The sequence below is a fragment of the Pongo abelii genome, chromosome 15, assembly GCF_028885655.2.
Source record: "Pongo abelii isolate AG06213 chromosome 15, NHGRI_mPonAbe1-v2.0_pri, whole genome shotgun sequence".
NCBI lineage: Eukaryota > Metazoa > Chordata > Mammalia > Primates > Hominidae > Pongo > Pongo abelii.
The window spans coordinates 82,055,027-82,069,543 of record NC_072000.2 but is presented as its reverse complement, the minus strand read 5'-3'; the positions used below and the strand labels follow the sequence as shown (position 1 = coordinate 82,069,543).

The 14,517-nt window shown below is 47.6% G+C and overlaps 1 protein-coding gene across 5 annotated transcripts in view; it reads right to left on the bottom strand.

The window, feature by feature from the left end:
• The window catches only part of ADCK1 (aarF domain containing kinase 1), a 136,034-nt gene extending 122,089 nt beyond the window's left edge, over positions 1–13,945 (bottom strand). For 3 of the 5 annotated variants that reach the window (XM_054530910.2, XM_054530911.2, XM_054530912.2), the window contains exon 1: positions 13,836–13,927. The gene's annotated coding sequence lies outside the window, so the exon portion shown is untranslated. Of the gene's footprint in view, positions 1–13,835 lie in introns of all 5 variants that reach the window. The other 2 variants (XM_024232031.3, XM_024232032.3) reach the window with 2 other exon arrangements.
• Positions 13,946–14,517: the final 572 nt, after the last annotated feature.

Here is a 14,517-nt window from a genome sequence, read left to right as displayed (position 1 = left end):
AAAAAATTAGCCGGGCGTGGTGTCACGTGCCTCTGTAATCCCAGCTACTCGGGAGGCTGACGCAAGAGAATTGCTTGAACCTGGGAGGTAGAAGTTGCAGTGAGCTGAGATGGTGCCACTGCACTCCAGCCTGGGCGACAGAGACTCCTTCTCAAAAAAAAAAAAAAAAAAAAAATTTAAAAAAATTTTTTTAAATCTCAGTGGAGCTGAGATTGCGCCACTGCACCCCAGCCTCAATGACAGAGTAAGACCCTGTCTCAGAAAAATAAAATTAAAAAAAAAAATAAGGCTCGGCGTGGTGGCTCACACCTGTAATCCCAGCACTTTGGGAGGCGGAGGCAGGCCAATCACCTGAGGTCAGGAATTTGAGACCAGCCTGACCAACATGGCAAAACCTTGTCTCTACTAAAAATACAAAAGTTAGCTGGGTGTTGTGGCATGCACCTGTAGTTTCAGCTACTCAAGAGGCTGTGGCAGGAAAATCACTTGAACAGGAGGCAGAGGTTGCAGTGAGCCGAGATCGCATCACTGCACACTCCAGCCTGGGTGACAGCATGAGACTCCTCAAAAAAAACAGGAAAACAAAGAGAGGCTTTGCTGAAATTTAGTGTTCAACTTCATCAGTGAATATTCCCCAAAAACACGCCTCCCCTTCCCCAACACCAGATGACTGTATTCACTCTACAAGGGTAACTGCAAGCAATGATTTTTAAGGAAATAATTTAAGAAACTCAGGCTGGGCACGTGGCTCATGCCTGTAATCCCAGCACTTCGGGAGGCCAAGGCTGGCAGATCACAAGGTCAGGAGTTCGAGACCAGCCTGGCCAACATGGTGAAACTCCACCTCTACTAAAAATACAAAAATTAGCTGGGCATAGTGATGCACGCCTATAGTCCCAGCCACTCGGAAGGCTGAGGCAGGAGAATTGCTTGAACCCAGGAGACGGAGGTTGCAGTGAGCTTAGACCATGCCATTGCACTCCAGCCTGGGCAACAAAAACACAACTCCATCTCCAAAAAATTAATAATAATAAAATAAAAGGCCAGCGCAGTGGCTCACACCTATAATCCCAGTACTTTGGGAGGCCGAGGCAGGTGGATCACCTGAGGTCGGGAGTTCAAGACCAGCCTGACCAACACGGAGAAATCCAGTCTCTAGTAAAAATACAAAATTAGCCAGGCGTGGTGGCACATGCCTATAATCCCAGCTACTCAGGAGGCTGAGGCAGGAAAATTGCTTGAACCCAGGAGGTGGAGGTTGCAGTGAGCTAAGATCACGCCATTGCACTCCAGCCTGGGCAACAAGAGTGAAACTCCGTCTCAAAAAAAAAATTTTAAGAAACTCATTTCTTTCCCTAAACACAAATGCTCAATCTCTCCCAACTCCTGGGATCAGTTCCTATCTCTGCAAGAATGAGATTGTGACTTTGTAAATAAAAAGAATATGCAGCCAGGCATGGTGACTCATATCTGTAACCCCAGCACTTTGGGAGGCCGAGGCAGGCAGATCACTTGAGCCCAGGAGTTCGAGACTAGCCTGGCCAATATGGCAAAACCCCATCTCTACTAAAAATACAAAAACTAGCCAGGCATGGTGGCTCACCCCTGTAATCCCAGCTACTCAGGTGGCTAAAGCACAAGAATTGCTTGAACTCAGGAGGCAGAAGTTGCAGTGAGCTAAGATCACGCTACTGCACTCCAGCCTGGGTGAAAGAATGAAACTCTGTCTCAAAAAAAAGAATATGCAGTAGTATGCACAATAGCCAAGATGCAGAAACAACCTAAGTGTCCATCCACAAATGGATGAAGAAATTGTGAAATATATATATACACACACACACTATGGAATATTATCCAGCCATAAAAAGGAAGGAAGCCTGCCATTGGTGACAACACGGATGAACCTAGAGAACATTTTGCTAAGTGAAATAAGCCAGACACAGAAAGAGAAATACTGCATGATCTCACTCTTAGGTGGAATCTAAAGAAGTCAAACTCTTAGAGGCAGAGGTTAGAATGGTGGTTACCAGGGGCTGGGAGTTTGAGGGAAATTAGGCGATATTGGTCAAAGGGTACAAAGTTTCAGTTACAAGATGAATAAGTTCTGGGGAATCTAATGTACAACATGGAACCTCTAGTTAATACTACTGTATTGTTTACTTGAAATTTGCTAAGAGAGCAGATCTTAAGTGTCCTCACCACACACACACAAAAGGGTAACTATCTGAGGTGATGGATATGTTGACTGATTGTGGTAATCATTACACAGTACCCATATATCAAATCATCAAGTTGTACACCTTAAATAGATACAATTATTTGTCAATTACACCTCAATAAAGCTGGAAAATAATACATTAATAAATTAAAACCTTGCTTTCTAGCATGCTCTTTATTTCCTTGCTATTTCTCTTTATTTTATGAAAATTTCCCTGTCCCCATTTTATTATGCCAATATTTTAATAAGCCAAGGATTATTTTTGGGTGTTGTCATTGTTGTTCTTGTTGTTGTTGCTATTGAGACAGGGGTTTACTCTGCCACCCAGGCTAGAGCGCAGTGGCGCGATCACAGCTCACTGCAGCCTCAACTTCCTGGGCTCAGGCAATCCTCCCACCTCAGCCCCCCAAGTAGCTGGTACCATAGGCACAAACCACCATGTCCGGCTAATATTTTTCTGTATCAATTTTGTAGTGACAGGGTCAATCTATGTTGCTCAAGTTGGTCTTGAACTCCTGGACTCAAGCAATCTTCCCACCTCGGTCTCCCAAAGTGCTGGGATTACAGGCGTTGAGCCACTGCACCTAGGCAAGGATTCTTTTTGGACAGGAGAGTGTAGTGACTGAGATCATGAACTCTGGAGTCTTATCAGCCCAGGTTTGAGTCCTGGCATGGCCACTTATGAACTGGGTAACCATAGGCAAGCTGCTAAATCTCTCTGAACCTCGTGATCTCGTCCATACACAATGGGGATAACAGCAATACCTGCTTGATGGAGTGGTGGGAAATGAGATAAATCATGTAAAATGCTTAGCAAGGTGCCACCTACACAGTAAGAACTCAAGAGTGGCAGATGCTATTATCCTCCATTATTAGCATTAGTATTATTATCATTATTATTATCTCCTCACCCAGTGCCAGGCTTTAACAAATGCTCCCCTGCCTATCAGCTCCCAGAGGAATTCTGCACACCCTACTTCCAACATTCTAGGTGGCCCCCACTTAACCCTACCCTTTCTCCTTGCTCTCTACACCCTCAGCCTGGAGTATTTTCTGCTGAAAGGGGCAACAGGCTCACCCTCTACTTTGTTTCCACCGAGACACAGGTCCCTAATCAGATCCAGAAACTGACCTTAAATTAGACTGAGTGACTTAAGCTCCTTACACAGCTTCCTTCTTCAGTCAAGATCATGAGAGTGATCCAGGGACCCTTCCGGTGGGCATCCAGAGAAGCCCACATTAGGAAGGCAGTATGAAGAGACCGTGGGTAAAGAACCCAGCCTTGCCGGGCGCGGTGGCTCACGCCTGTAATCCCAGCACTTTGGGAAGCCGAGGCAGGCAGATCACGAGGTCAGAAGATCAAGATCATCCTGGCTAACACGGTGAAACCCCGTCTCTACTAAAAATACAAAAAAATTAGCCAGCATGATGGTGGGGCACCTGTAGTCCCAGCTACTTGGGAGGCTGAGGCAGGAGAATGGCGTGAACCCGGGAGGCACAGCTTGCAGTGAGATGAAATCGTGCCACTGCACTCCAGCCTGACAGACAGAGCGAGACTCCGTCTCAAAAAAAAAAAAAAGAACCCAGCCTCTGAACACCTTGAGTAAGTCACAACTCCTTGCAGCTTCTGCATAATTATCTATGAAGGGGAGCTCTTGAGAGTACCCACCTTCTAGGGTCATTGTAAGAATTAACTGGCCAGGCACGGTGGCTCATGCCATTAAGCCCAGCACTTTGGGAGGCCAAGGTGGGAAGGTTGCTTGAGTCCAGGAGTTCAAGACTAGCCTGAAGAACACAGCAAGACGTCATCTCTACAAACAATAAAAAAGTTAGCTGGGCATGGTGGTGTGTTCCCGAACTCCCAGCTACCCGGGAGGCTGAGGTAGTAGGATCACTTGAGCCTGGAAGGTCAAGGCTGCAGTGAGTGTAGTAGTGAGTGCCACCACACTTACCCTAGGCAACAGAGCAAGACTCAAGAAAAAAAAAAAAAAAGTAATTAACTGAATACTACTTTAAGGCAATGCCTGACATACCCGGTAAATGAGACTCTCTTGTAATTTTTTTTTTTTTTTTTTTGAGACAGAGTCTCACTCTGTCACCCAGGCTGGAGTGCATTGGTGTGATCTCGGCTCACTGCAGCCTCCGCCTCCTGGGTTCAAGTGATTCTCCTGCCTCAGCCTCCTGAGTAGCTGGGACGACAGGCAGGTGCCACCACACCCGGCTGATTTTTTTTGTATTTTTATTAGAGAAGAAGTTTCACCATGTTGGTCAGGCTGTTCTCGAACTCCTGGCCTCAGGTGATACTCCCACCTTGGCCTCCCAAAGTGCTGGGATTACAGGCCTGAACCACCACACCCAGCCTCTCTTGTGATTTTAAACCTCATTTATTTGTTTCTGAAAAGTCAAAGAGCTTATGAAAAACTCCTAGCACCTAAGGAACCAGGATTTGGCATAACCTCAAATAATTAATAAACAGGGAGGCCAGGCACAGTGGCTCACGCCTGTAATCCCAGCACTTTGGGAGGCCAGCAGGCAGATCAACTGAGGTCAGGAGTTCAAGACCAGCCTGGCCAACATGGTGAAATGCTGTCTCTACTAAAAATGCAAAAATTAGCCAGGCGTGGTGCTGGGCATCTGTAATCCTAGCTACTCAGGAGGCTGAGGCAGGAGAATCGCTTGAACCTGGGAGGCGGTAGTTGTAGTGAGCCAAGGTCATGCCATTGCACTCCAGCCTGGGCAACAAGAGCCAAACTCTATTTCAAAAAATATTTTGTATTAAAAAATAAAACATAAACAGGGGAAGTAGGCCATCATATCTTGCCTAAACTACTCAACCATTCTCCATTCCAAACTGACTTCTCCATATCCCATCTAATCTTCATTCTGCCACTCAGGTTATCATGGTCATCCTCAAGTGTATTCATACCATTCCTATCACCTCTCCACCTACCACAAAGCCCAAACTCCTTGCAAGACACTCAAGGCCCACCAAATTCTTACCCCAACTTACCTTTCCAGCCTTTTTCTCCCAAAATATACCTCCACACTCAATCCCTCATTATCCTTCCATGAAGCTTCTTGTGAGCCAATCACTCAGAATTCCTCATTCATTCCTCACTAGTCTAATTATATACTGCTTTTATGGATAATGATTGTGTTTTATATCTGCCCTCTCCACTAGATCCAAAAGGAAGAATCTGTTAACAAATAAATGAATAAATAACTGTAGTGGGCCAGGTGCAGTGGCTCACGCCTGTAATCCCAACACTTTGGGAGGCCAAGGCGAGTGGATCACCTGAGGTCAGGAGTTCAAGACAAGCCTGGCCAGCATGGTGAAACTCCGTCTCTACTAAAAATACAAAAATTAACCGGGCGTGGTGGTGGGCGCCTGTAATCCCAGCTACTCGGGAGGCTTAAGCAGGAGAATCGTTTGAACCCAGGAGGCAGAGGCTGCAGTGAGCTGAGATCGCGCCATTGCACTCCAGCCTGGGCAACAAGAACGAAACCCTGTCTCAAAATAAATTAATAAATAAATAAATGTAGTGAATGTCTATAATTTTATGTTGCCTTGGCATCCATTTTGAACCTAGTTTTAACTTTCTAAGGCCAGAGGCATGTCAAACCCTTGACAGTTTCAGTTCTCTACCTCCTCCCAGTTCCTCAATGTGATTGATCCAGAAATCTGCCTTAGACAATGCCTCTTGGTGACCACCCCACTATGGGACAGCTACCTACAACCTACTTGAATCACCCCACCGACCTGCACACCCAGCATAGACTGTGCAGATATACCACAGTGACCACCCCTCAGTCACTGTGTGACTCCACAGAACTCATGCCTGCTTATTGTAAACCCACCAATTAGAACTCCCCATGAGAAATCTGCCTGGCTTAACACTCTGGACCCCAAAAAAGGCTTTGGTGCACAGGTCTCCTCTCTTGATCTCTCTCTCCTCGCTCCCACTCACCTGCTGGGTGAACTCCCTGCTGTCTCCAGGCTTCCTATCCACCCTCATGGGCACCCTTTTCTCCAGTGGATCTGTCAGGAAAGGCTTCTGTTATTTCGTATGTTTTGTTGCGCTGCCTGTGTCTGTGTGTCACTTGACCAACACTCCTGAAGCCAATTTCTGTCTTGGTCAGGTCTCTCTTAGAGAGTGACTCAGGCCAGGAGTGTTGGCTCATGCCTGTAATCCCAGCACTTTGAGAGGCTGAGGCGGGTGGATCACTTGAGGTCAGGAGTTCAAGACCAGCCTGGCCAACATGGGAAAACCTCGTCTCTACTAAAAATACAAAAATTGCCGGGCATGGTGGTTCACGCCTGTAATCCCAGCACTTTGGGAGGCTGAGGTAGGTGGATCACCTGAGGTCGGGAGTTCAAGACCAGCCTGACCAACATGGAGAAACCCCGTCTCTACTAAAAATACAAAATTAGCCGGGCGTGGTGGCACATGCCTGTAATCCCAGCTACTCGGGAGGCTGAGGCAGGAGAACTGCCTGAACCCCAGAGGCGGAGGTTGCGGTGAGCCTAGATCATGCCATCACACTCCAGCCTGGGCAACAAGGGCAAAACTCCATATCAAAAAAAAAAAAAAAAAAACGAAAATTAGCTGGGCATGGTGGCGCACGGCTATAAGCCCAGCTACTCAGGAGGCTGAGGCAGGAGAATCACTTGAACCAGGGAAGTGGAGGTTGCAGTGAACCGAGATCACACCAGCCTGGGCAACAGAGTAAGACTCTGTCTCAAAAAAAAAAAAAAAGAGAGAGAGTGGCTATCTTAGGCCGGGCACAGTGGCTCATGCCTATAATCCCAACACTTTGGGAGGCTGAGTCGGGTGGATCATTTGAGGTCAGGAGTTCAAGACCAGCCCAGGCAACATGGTGAAACACCATCTCTCCTAAAAATACAAAAATTAGCTGGGTATGATGGCATGCACCTGTAGTCCCAGCTACTCAGGAGGCTGAGGTACAAGAATCACTTGAACCCAGGAGAAGGAGGTTGCAGTGAGCTGGGACCATGTCACTGCACTCCAGCCTGGGTGACAAAGCAATACTCTGTCTAAAAAAAGAGTGGCTATCTTGGGGGAATAACCTGGACACAGGTCAGATGAGCCACAGGGTGTCTGCCAGTTTAAACAAACCTACTGTGGGAGAGACACCTAGGCACAAGCTAGACACAGGCATTAGGCTGTCTAGCAGGATAAAGAAGTACTCCACGAAAGGCACCCTGAAAAAGTCCACGACCAAAGCCTTTGGATTCCAGGCAAGGCAGAGCTAGCTCTCTCTGGAGAGAGACCTCAAGACCAAATTAAAAGCAAATACAATACCACTGATAACTGAAACCACCTTCACAAAATTATGAGAGTAAGAAAATCTGCCGTAGTTGACGCCATCTTGCTTCTGACCTCCAACCTGTCCTTGCTCACTCCTGGGTGTAGACCAAGCCAACTTTGGGAGGAATATAGTTTATAGTTTAATTTGAAAGCAAGGATGATAACCATCTCTCCCTAAAACTAATCCCTCTTGCTCAGAGACCTAAAACCACCTTTGTAAAACTAATGAGGCCAGGTGCAGCGAGTGGCTCACACCTGTAATCCCAACACTTTGGGAGGCTGAGGTGGGAAGATCACTTGAGCTCAGGAGTAGAAACCAGATGGGGCAACATAGTGAGACCTCATCTCTCAAACTCCTGACCTCGAGCAATCCGCCCACCTCAGCCTCCCAGAGTGCTGGGATTACAGATGTGAGCCACTGCACCCAGCAATAAGACCTCATCGCTTTAAAAAAAAAAAAAAAAAAAAAAAAAGCCATAAGAATAGGATTATGGGAGGAACCAGAACTCTGTTAAAATGTAGCATAGTTTCTATAATCCCTTACTGCTCAGGAGTCATGTGATCAGAGGTCACAAGATTTGTGACTTTCCTAATTGTTCCCATAGAATGTATAAGCATCACTATTGTAGAACCTAAGATTGGGAAGTTTTTTGAGATTTTTTTCAGACTGAGCCCCCTGGACAAGGTCTTACATGGTCTAACTCTCAATTTCCTCTAGGTTCTCAGGCATTGCCACTTTCCCCTTCACTTATTCTACTCCAAACACACGGGCCTCTGTGCCATTCCTCAAACATGCCAGGCATGTTCTGACCTCCCAGAGCTTTTGCACTTGCTGTTCTCTGTCTAGAACAGAGGTTGACAAATATTTTTCTATAAAGAACCATATAAGAGTAATTTTTGGGCCAGCACGGTAGCTCACACCCATAATCCCAACACTTTGGGAGGCCGAGGCAGGTGGATCACTTGAGGTTAGGAGTTTGAAACCAGCCTGGCTGACGTGGTGAAGCCCTGTCTCTACTAAAAATACAAAACTTAGACGAGCATGGTGGCAGGTGCCTATAATCCCAGTTACTCGGAAGGCTGAGGCAGGAGAATCACTTGAACCTGGGAGGCAGAGGTTGCGGTGAGCCAAGATCGCGCCACTGCACTCCAGACCGGGCAACAGGGCAAGACTCTGTCTCAAAAAAAAAAAAAAAAGAATGCAAAGCCAAAAATGACTTTTTTTTTTTTTTTTTTTTTTTTGAGACACAGTTTCACTCTTCTTGCCCAGGCTGAAGGGCAGTGGCGTGATCTCGGCTCACCGCAACCTCCGCCTCCAGGGTTCAAGCGATTCTCCTGCCTCAGCCTCCTGAGTAGCTGGGATTGCAGGCATGTGCCACCACGTCCGGCTAATTTTGTATTTTTAGTAAAGACAGGATTTCTCCATGTTGGTCAGGCTGGTCTCAAACTCCCGACCTCAGGTGATCCGTCTACCCCAGCCTCCCAAAATGCTGGGATGACAAGCGTGAGCCACCATGCCCAGCCTTCGCTTTGCATTCTATAACATCTCTGACACATCTACTCAACTCTGCATTGTGGCACAAGGCAACCACAGAGGATGTATAAAGTAATAGGTATGGCCAGAATTGACCCTCAGGCTGTCATTTGCCAAACCCTGGCCTAGCACATAGGGGGCGCTCCAAAAGCATTTACTGAACGAATCGATCAATGAATGGACAAACTACAGCCAGTGAGGCCTGAGGCTTGTGCAGAGCAAGGAACAATGCAGGTACCCAGGTGAAAACAACATGCCCTGGGCTGACAATTCATCACCAACACCCCATCCCACCCCAACACCACCTCCCAGCCCCTGCCTCCCCTGAACCTCCTCTTCCTGTTACACCAACCTCCACACCTGTCCCCTGTATGCAACGAGGCCACCCCTACCCTTGAGACCACCTCTGGGTGGGAAGTGACAGAGAAGCAGACACAACTCTCGAAACCCTGTTTTCGTGCAAATGTCCTCAGTAATAAAAGAGATGGAAATTGAAATACATAAAATAGATGATACAAGAGCCGAATGGCATCTAAATAGACTGGAGCTGGAGTTTTCCATAAGGTGTCCCTGAGTCTTTAACATGCAAATGAGTTGCTTCCCTCGGGGTATTGTAAAAGACTCTGTCAGGCGTGAAATATGTCTGTCAATTGAAAACATCTTTCCTTATTAAACCCTTTGTTAATGAATCACCTGCCCTGTTCTGCTTACTCGCCTTTTTGACTTTCACCTGAGTCACCTCTCCTAACAGTACATAACTTACAGGGGGTCTGAGGCCACCAAAACCCTTAAACCTAATCACTAGATAATAACACTAGCAATAACTAGCCTTTATATTAAAATAGAGCCCTTTACACTCAACTCATTAGCTATTCCACACAACCCAGTGAGGAGAGACAAATATTATTACCATCCCCAGGTATAAATGAGGAAACCAAGGAGCAGAGAGGGTGAGAGATTTGTCCCAGGTGGCTCAGCTAGTAAAATGGCTAAGAGCTTGAGCAGGGCCTTCCCACTCATTCCAAGTATTCAGCCCTTCTCTTTATGACAGGTAACCTCTTTGATAGGAACACCTGGACTCCTGTTCACTAAAGTCCTTACTGCTGTTCTCAAGTAAATGCAACTGTTGCTGTGGGCAGAGACTATGATTTCTGACCCAGTGCCAGGCATGTGGGAGGCACTGTTTGGAGCCCCCAAAATGAACAGGATATCACAAGATCAACCAATGCCTCCCACTAGAAACAAGCCATTTCAGTCTATCAAATGTTTAGGAGAGCTGGAAAGCTGACATGGCTGTTTTATTGTCAAATCAATTACAAGAATGAAATCCATCTCGCTGGACCACAGGAAACACCCCAGTGGGTTATGAAAATGAAGCAACAGGAGAGTCTGGGACGTATAAATGGGAAGCTGATGGTCACACGAAATGTCCATCCCCTCGACAGAACTAAATTGGAAACCAAGCACTTACTGTTCATCGGAGTCAGTGACTAGCTAGGCCTTTTCAGTTTCCATCCATTGGCAGCCCTCTCCCTATGCCACATTTCAGGACTAAAGGCCTGGAATCACCTCTCCCTGTTTGGTGCACAAATGAGAATTACCACACAGAAAAGGCACTTAGGTCTCTAGTTCCATGAAAAGTGACCATGGCTTCCTCCCATTTCCTAGAGAGACTATTAGACCAATGAGCATTATTTCTTCTAGTCTGCCCCCAAAACTGAAAAAAGACCCAAAAATACCCTTGGAGAGAGTGATCAGGTCTTCAGAAGAACCTGGTCCCTGATATGGATAGAAAGCACACAAAGTGGATGACACCATCATGCCTCAAGTCTGGAAAGATGCCAAAGACACCAAGTCAATAGCAAGGGACTGTGTGAAGTTGGCCTGAGCAGGTTTACAGTCTGCCCTCCCTAAGATAGTAATGTTGTCCAGTGCAGGAACCAAATTTTATTTATTTATTTATTTATTTATTTATTTTGAGACGGAGTCTCGCTCTGTCGCCCAGGCTGGAGTGCAGTGGCGCAATCTCGGCTCACTGCAAGCTCCGCCTCCTGGGTTCACGCCATTCTCCTGCCTCAGCCTCCCAAGTAGCTGGGACTTCAGGCACCTGGCACCAAGCCCAGCTAATTTTTTTGTATTTTTTTAGTAGAGATTGTGTTTCACCGTGTTAGCCAGGATGGTCTCGATCTCCTGACCTCGTGATCCGGCCGCCTTGGCTTCCCAAAGTGCTGGGATTACAGGCGTGAGCCACCGCGCCCAGCTAGAAACCAAATTTTAATCAAACTCCCTTTCCTAGTGTTTGATGCCCAAGCACTCAAGGTCCTTAAATCAATGTTGATTAAATAAAGGAATCCCGGGAGGCTGAAGCAAGAGAATTGCTGGAACCTGAGAGGCAGAGGCTGCAGTGAGCCAAGATCGCGCCACTGCACTCCAGCCTGGGCGACAGAGCGAGACTCTGTCTCAAAAAATGAAAAAAGGAATCCCTGACTGATGCCAAGGTCCCAGAGTGGACAACAAAAATAATTCTCACCCAGGCAAGGAATAGAAATTCTCCATTCAGTCCATCCTAGGGAAGGCAGACTGAGGGAGAATAGGGCAAAGCCAGATGCAAAGAGGAAGCAGCAGGTAAGAGAAGAGAGTGAGCTTCCAACGGGAGAGCTACAGTGCCAAGCACTTATTAGCTCATTAACTCACACAACTAGATTCCGAGGTGCATGCTATCAGAGCTTCAACCTATGGATAAGGAAGTGTTTTAGAAAAGGTAGAAAACTTGGCCAAGGAGCTGGTAAGTGATGGAGGCAGAACTTGAATCCATATATGACTGCTCCCACCAAGAGAGGAAAAAGTGCACAAGAACAAGCAGCTTGCTGGGCCCTGAAACAGGCCACTGGAGTCCCTGCAACATGGAAACCTTAACCCAGGAGACATATTTAGTGAGCTACCCTGGTGAAGAAAGGGATGGCTGACCCAACTAATTTTTTTTTTTTTTAGACGGAGTCTTGCTCAGTCGCCCAGGCTGGAGTGCAGTGACACGATCTTGGCTCACTGCAGCCTCCGTCTCCCGGGTTCAAGCTATTCTCCTCCTCAGCCTCCCAAGTAGCTGGGACTACAGGCACACACCACTACGCCCAGCTAATTTTTTTGTATTTTTGGTAGAAATGGGGTTTCACCATGTTGGCCAGGCTGGTATTGAACTCCTGACCTCAAGTGATTCGCCCACCTCAGCCTCCCAAAGTGCTGGGATTACAGGCGTGAGCCACCGCGCCCGGCCCCAACTAATATTCTTATAGGTCCTTTGTCTGACAAGAAAATGACTGCATATCAGAAAGTAAGAATATGCACTCTCCTAGTACAGATCAAATTGCACATCCCTGAGGCCAGTTGAGAAATGGCCAAGCAAAGAATGACCCTATAAGGTAGAATATGATGTAACCAGGAAAAATGACAAGTATAGACTACATTAAAATCTGTATATAAATTAATATGGAGGGAGTTAACAGTGTACAAAGTAATATGCACATATTTACAATCACCAAAAAAGTAAAACTGGCAAATAAAGACAGAAAGACCCATAACCAGGTGTGAAGAGACAGTGCTTTAAGTTCACAGGATTTTTTTCCTATAAAGCAGTGGTACTCAACGTATGGTCTCCAGACCAACAGCAACTGCATCACTTGGGTGCATGTTAGAAACGCCAATTCTTGGTCCTCATACCAGACTTACAGAATCAGAAAGGGGGGATGGGGTCCAGTATTGTGTGTTGTTACAAGCTCTCCAGGTGACTCTGGTGCATGCTAAAGTTTGAGAACCACTGTAGTAAGAAAATTATTTTATTTATTTTCCTTTTTTTCTTTTAATACAGACGGGAGTCTCACTATGTTGCCCAGCCTGGGGTTGAACTCCTGGCCTCAAGCAATCCTCCCATCTTGGCCTCCCAAAGTGCTGGGATTACAGGCATCAGCCACCACACCCAGCCCCAAGAAAATTATTAAATAAAACATATGAAGCCACAGATAAAGTCTAATTCACTTCAACTCTGCAAATATTTCTTGAGCACTCACTAAGTGACAAGTATCATGGAGGTAATCAATAAATACTTGTTGAATGACTTTCTTGTTAGTAGAAAGTAAATGCCACTTAACCCTGGGAGAGGGCTGTTCTAGGTGTCTTATCTAAAGATTGCTCTCCACACACACTGGCTGCTGTTAGCACATATCTACTGCGTGATCTGGAAGCCCAGGGCCCTGCAAGATGCTGGAGATAAGCAGCGGTCTGGGGCACGTTCGCAAGACCGGGTGGAGGGCCAGGATATGTGCATTACCCCCTGCTCTTGCCCAGACCACGCTCCAGTTCCAGCTGCTTCTGCCTCAGAACTCACAGGGCCACCAGGGGGTGAAGGCGTCTGGGTGAGCCACCTCCGGCCCTCCTCCAGCTCTGCCCACTCGGGTGCCTGCAAGACTGTGCCACTGAAATGGACAGGCCACATGAAAGCCCACTGGTGTGCCAAGCTGGAGAAGTCACTGCAGGGGGGCGGGGCAATGCGAGGCACTCGAGCCACGTGGCCGCGCGCCGGGCCCAGGTGACAAGGTCATGGGGCTGTCCCTCCCGGCGCCCAGGGCGGCTGCATAGCCGGAGCAGAGGCCGACTCCCGGCGTGTCCACGCCGGTTCCCTCGCGCTCCACGCGCGGTGCGGCCCTGCCAGGCTGGTCGGCCCGAGCTCTGCGCCGGCCTCCGGCGAGCTGCCCCTACTCACCCCGAGGGAAGCAGAGCCGCGGCGCCCGGCTTCCGGCCTCAACCCGGTAGCGGGGAATTAGCTGGGAACCGTGCCGGGACAGCCACCTGACTGCGCTTGGCGAAGCCGAGGCGCGCGCGGCTTGCCGGGACTTGTAGTTCCTGGTTCCCCACGCCGCGATCCCGCGGACAGCACTGTGGAGGCACAGGGGTCTCGGGCTTACTCCGTCAGGTGGCCTTGTTGCTTTGCCAGGGCGACGGACTTGGAATCTTACTGAAATATTTTCTTCAAGACATTCTAACTAGGTCCTAGGTTCGTGTTTAATGAATGATGAAGTGGATTTGTAGATTTTTTTTTTTTTTTGAGACTGAGTCTCGCTCTGTCGCCCAAGCAGTACAGCTAATTTTTGTATTTTTTTTAGAGATGGGGTTTCACCATGTTGGCCAGGGCGGTCTCGAACTCCCGACCTCAAATGATCTGCCCGCCTCAGCCTCCCAAAGTGCTGGGATTACAAGAGTGAGCCACCGCGCCTGGCCTTGTAGATTTTATTCATTCATTCATTCATTCATTCATTTTGAGACAGAGTCTCACTCTGTCGCCCAAGCTGGAGTGCAGTGGCGCCACCTCACCTCACTGCAACCTCCGCCTCCCAGGTTCAAGTGATTCTCCTGCCTCAGCCTCCTGAGTAGCTGGGATTACAGGC